The sequence below is a fragment of the Malus sylvestris genome, chromosome 7 (assembly GCF_916048215.2).
Source record: "Malus sylvestris chromosome 7, drMalSylv7.2, whole genome shotgun sequence".
NCBI classification, from domain to species: Eukaryota; Viridiplantae; Streptophyta; class Magnoliopsida; order Rosales; family Rosaceae; genus Malus; species Malus sylvestris.
The window spans coordinates 34,299,673-34,305,672 of record NC_062266.1 but is presented as its reverse complement, the minus strand read 5'-3'; the positions used below and the strand labels follow the sequence as shown (position 1 = coordinate 34,305,672).

At 35.4% G+C, this 6,000-nt stretch overlaps 1 pseudogene; it reads left to right on the top strand.

The window, feature by feature from the left end:
- The first annotated feature begins 2,324 nt into the window (after positions 1 to 2,324).
- The window catches only part of LOC126630317 (cyclic nucleotide-gated ion channel 1-like), a 37,847-nt pseudogene continuing 34,171 nt past the window's right edge, over positions 2,325 to 6,000 (top strand).

The window sequence follows — 6,000 nt, the reverse complement described above, 5'->3', positions numbered from 1 at the left end:
AGAACATCCGTTAATTGATGACATGATGCACACGTGAAGTTCATGAACAATGATTGGATACCACGTGTTAATATCATGTGAATATTAAAAAAAAATTAAAAAAATTAAAAAAAATAAGTCTGGGCCTCCCCTACCGTCGTTACCCACACTCCCACCCAACCCTCCATCCCTCTCTCTCCATGGCCGCTGCTGACGTCACATCCCGCCGGCCCCGACAACTCGATTACCTCCCCCAAATCTAACATAATGTTCAAAACAATCAGAAAGCACACATCGCTCCCCTCCACGCCAAGCACCGACCACACCAGCAACCACCCACGACCATCGGTGACATATGATTCCACTGGCGATACGCCATCTCTTCTCTATTTTGCTATTTTTCTTTCTCTTCCCCCTCTCGTTCTTCCCCACTCTTATTTGGGCGCGGAACCCGATGATGGTCGGCACCCTCAAATCCGCCTTCGCCGACCGTCAAGTTAAGAGTTTGTGATGTTATCGGAGTCCGTTGTTTCCTTCTCCAATGCGGGTTTCTGGGTTTTTGGGAATCTGGGTATTTTTGTTTTTCTTATTAATTTTTTTGTGTTTTATTTAATTTTATTGGTCTAAAAAGATGATATTTAAATTATAGAGGAGAGATTCTGTGGTATTTTGGGGAAGCATGGTGACAATGGTAGTCGGCCGACGCAAAAAGAAGGGACTGGTTGAGGAAGGGAGGGAGGGTTGGGTGGGGGTGGTGGTGAGATAGGAAAGCCCATATTTTTTAATTTTTTGTTTTATTTTTATTAATTTTTTAATTTTTAATTTTTTAATAACCACATGGCTCCTAGGTATTGTTCACATGGGCGTCATATTATCAGGTAACAGAGATTTTTATGGAAAACTTAAGAGATGTATGAAAATATCTAAGAATTATGACTTTAGGTACCAGATTAGGCCATCTCCAACCGATGGTTGGCCAGATGGCTCGTTTTAGCCATCTTGCCCTTCAAGATCCTACAAGATATTAATATTTTAATGAACAGTACAAGACCATTTTTGCCCCCTCTCCAACCGAGGGCCAGATGGCTCGTTTTAACCCTGTCACAAAAAATCGTCTCTAACCGAGGGCCAAAAGGCCAAACATAATTTATTATTTAAAAACTACAACTTAAATGTTGTTTAAGTTTCATGTTGTTAAATGTTTTTTTTATGTTGTATAATTTTTATGTTGGTTAATGTTATTTAATGTTGTTTTATATTGTTTAAGTTGTTTCATGTTACTTAATTTAATTTAATGTTGTATAATGACTTAGGAAGTTATAGGAAAAAAAAAAGAATTAAAAAAAAATATGAAACAAATTTTGTGAAATAGAAGTTATAGGAAAAAAATGGAATTTAAAAAATGGCCAGCCCTCCAGCATTTTCAGTTTCCGTGAGGCCCTATTAGATTCCAAAGACCTCTGGCCTAACCCTCGGTTGGAGACTGTTTTCGGGTTATTTTCGACCCTCTGGTCCACTGGACTCTTCGGTTGGAGATGGTCTTAGGATGAAAAAAAATTCATGTATGAAATGTTAAAAATCAAGAAATTTTAGGATAGTAAATTGAGATTAATTTGAAAATTAAATTATGAATCCCAATATTTTGACCTGCAGCCTTTCCGGTCTAACAACTTGGAAAGAGATCATCTCCGGATTTCTTTCATCAAAGCCCAAGGATCAAGTGATCCAGGGCCTTAAAATTTGATCCAGCAGCTAAAATTATTGTAACTTTTAAAAGGGGTCTCTGTTTTTAGCCGTTCGGTTAAATTTTAATGGCCTGAATCACTTGATCCGCGAGTTTTGATTGAAGAGATCTGGTGAGGATTTCTTTCCGAGTACAGATCCTCTTCGGATCTTAAAAAACAGAGCCTAGGGATCAAATGATCCGAGCCATTGAAATTTCATCAAACGACTACAAACAGGAGGCCCCTCTAAAGTTATAATAATTGTAACCGTTGGATCAAATTTCAACGATCCGGATTATTTGATCCCGAAGCTCCCTTTTTTTAGATCCGGAGAGGATTTGTACTCTTTCTTTCCTACCAACTTGTCCTCCTGAAACTTTAAAATAGTTCACAGGTACACAGTACAATTTAAACTCAGTTGTTTGTGTTTAAGATTTGGGTTATATTTAGAGAAATGAGCTGTTTGCCATTAGGCCAGCTTCGCTCCACACGCTCTCTCTCCCCCAACCACCCCCACCCCAACACAAACCAACCACATAACCACAATTTATAGTCCACTGTCAGGTTATTAGTAGGGTTTCTACAGGGCTTTGGAGTACTCGATCTTCTCCATACTGACGGATGGAGGACGGGGCCGTAGAAGCTGTCGCAGGAGCACTCTTTTCAGAACTGCAGGCTGCCTTAAAGCGAACAGTTAAGCGGTTAGTACTTCTTTACAATATTTTTTTTTCTTTACAATATTAGTACTGCATTTTTTTTCTTTCTAAAATAGAATATATGGAAGTCCCTAATTAAGAGGGATCTCTCTTCATGGTTGATGGAGCGGGATTGATCATAACAACAGTATTTAAAATGTCGATATCAATGAAAATATTGATATATAAATTTGTGGTAATGTCAAGTGATATATTGATCGGTTGTTTTCAATAGACATTTAAAAATGAAATTTTAGGAAATGTCAAATAATATTTTAGACGAAATATAAGAGTTTCTCTAATAATTAACCGATAAAATCTGTCAATTTTAGTAGAAATTTAAGGCTTATCTAATATGAGGTGAAGTTTTTATACTTCATCCCATTTTCATATCTTTCTCTTATTTTTCCGATATCGACCATATCAAAGAATTTTTAAACACTGTTTACCAATACAGTGTCATGTATTAACTATAGTATATGGCAATCACCATGTGATCAATACTTGGAGATTATTCGAGAATTACGATTGTACTGTGGTTGTGCTATCCCACTCCATGAATAGCAGTGGAATCTCTTCTACGAAGCTGGTCGTATGTTGTAGCTTCATCATTATGATTCTGATTGTGTTGTTAATTTGTTGTATCTTTCTGCAGTGAAGCGGAGTCATTGTGGTACAAGTTTGTTACAATATCATTTGTGGTGGCTGTGACACTGGATCCTTTGTTCTTATACATTCCAATCATCGATCAGGATAATAAGTGCCTTGGCATGGACAAAAAGTTGGGGACCGTTTCTCTTATTTTCCGATTACTCTCGGATTTCATTGCCCTGGTGCATTTGCTATATCAACTCCGTGTGCTTTTTGAAGAAGTTAGGAGGCATAGGCCACAAGTTTTCAAATATCTAGTACATACAGTAGTGGCAGTATTTATCACCCCCGTCAGTATTGACGTTTTGGCTCTTCTTCCTATCCCACAAGTAAGAGAAATGACATAAATCTGTGTACGTACATACATAAATACATACATGCATAAATATACACACATACATAAATATAGCTTGTTAATTAAACAATTTTTAGAGATACTTAACGCATTTTTAATTATATTTATTTTCTCTGATACAGCTGCTAATGGGAGTTGCTTTTTACAAAATATGGGGCTCTGGATCTTTTGGACTGCTTAATCTTATTATTAGTTGTTGTCTGCTTGCTCAATATCTACCAAGGATATACAGAATTCGCCGAGATTTCAAAAAAATCAGGAATATTAGAATATCGTTCAAAGCCATGGTCTACTTTTATCTCTACATTTTTATCAGTAAGTTTCATCTCAAGTTCACAACTTATCGAGAAATTCCGTGTCTAGAGACACAAATTAAGTATAAACAGAACCACTCTAAATAAAGCTAGATAGAATACCGTGAAAAAATATTAAGGTTTCATCATAAAATTAGAGAATTGTTATTAGTACTCCAAAAATCTTATTCTACACTCTAGACTTTCTATATTAGGAAAGAAAAATACATTTGTGTGTAGAATGAGATTTTTGGAATGTCAATAACACTTCCCTAAAACTAATTATCTCTCTCTTTCTCTCTCTCACATTTCTTTCCAACTTCCCTCTTCTTCATATATATTTTTTTCTTTTTTCACTCTTTAATATTTACACACACAAGCATATGCTAGTATTATTTATTGTTTTGCTGTTTTATTTATTTTTATTTAATTTACTTGTTTTAGTTATTATTGCTTTCCATCTATTTATTATATATAAAGTGAGAAGCGCAAATAGGTGAAGCATTCGAAATACCATAAAATGCCCTTCAAGAATTAAAGAAAATTACAATTGAACCAAATGGAGTTTAAGTAATTCATCACATTTTAATTTTTAATAAATTTTAAATTTTAAACTTTAGAAAATAAAAAAACATATACTCCCACGTGAGTGGGTGGTTACATACTTTTGCTTCATTTTTTTTAATAATTTTTAATAAAAATATATATTAGTTATTTAAATTATTCATCATTATATAAAGTGAGTACCCTAAAATGGTGAAACATTCAAAATATCATAAATTGCCCTTTTAAGAATTTAAAAAATTACAAATTGAACCAAATGAAAATTCACCGCATTTTAATTTTCAATGTGTTTAAATTTGTAAACTTTAAAAAATAAAAAACCATATACTCCCCACGTTAGTGAGTGGTTTCATACTTTTGCTTCTTTTTTTTTGAATAATTTTTAATAAAAATATAAATTTGTTATTTAAATTTAAAATTTAAAAGACATAATCTAATTGTAAGATCTCACATCGCACAGGGGTGTGGATCTTGTAAGCCTTATATGTATATTCTTATCTCTACCTAGCAAGAGGCATTTTGGGAGTTCACTAGCTTCGGGTTCCATTGGAACTCCGAAGTTAAGCGAGTTCGCGCGAGAGCAATCCCATGATGGGTGATCCACTGAGAATTTCTCGTGTAACTTCCCAGAAACAAAATCGTGAGGGCGTGGTCGGGACCCAAAGCGGACAATATCGTGCTAAGACATAATCGAGCCCAGGATGTGGTGAGGGGCCGAGCCAGGATGTGACAATGATGTATAAGAGTCAATCCCTGGCCGGAAGTGTGCCGAAGAGGATGTCGGGCCCCTAAGGGGGGTGGATTGTAAGATCTCACATCGCCCAGGGGTGTGGATCTTGTAAGCCTTATATGTATATTTTCATCTCTACCTAGCACAAGGCCTTTTGGAAGCTCACTGGCTTCGGGTTCCATCGGAACTCCGAAGTTAAACGAGTTCACGCTAGAGCAATCCCAGGATAGGTGACCCACTGGGAAGTTCTCGTCTGAGTTCCCATAAATAAAACCGTGAGGACGTGGTCGGGACCTAAAACAGACAATATCGTGCTACAACGAAATTGAGCCCATAATGTAGTGGAAGCCCAAGCTAGGATGTGACACTAATACAAAAAGACCAATTGCATACGCTTATGCGTGGGTCAAGAGGCTAATTAAGTATAATTTCCAACAAAATATAATTTATTAGGAAAAATGCATACTTTCTTATTCAACCTCGTTGTGGGTGTCAAACTGGGATTAGAGTTCACCAAAAAAAAAAAACAAAAACCTGGGATCAGACCGTACCACAACATTTTCCCTAAAATTGATGTGTCATGTCAAACTCTTCCACGTCATGAAATAATGACAATTACATATGAAAACTTTGTTACGACTTCTTCTCAAAACTTTTAAAATAATAAGGCTCGATAAATTTCTCACGAGTAATCTTTCATTTGTATAACACTTGCTCGACAACAAACATGCAAATGATACTGGTATATATTTATAAAATAAAAAATTAATAATAATGTAGCTGTTAAGCCGTTCACACACCACAAACGCAAATCTACATGATATAGTGTGCTGACGTATGTATATACGTATGTTTGGATACTTAATTAATTGAATTGATAGCAAAATTACTTGGTTGATATTAAAAAAAAAACTAATGAAAAAAGCTTGAAAACTTTGAGTTTTAACGATAAGAACAAAATAAAGACTAAAGTGAATAGTACCAGGATTGATTTTTTAGTGTAAAAATA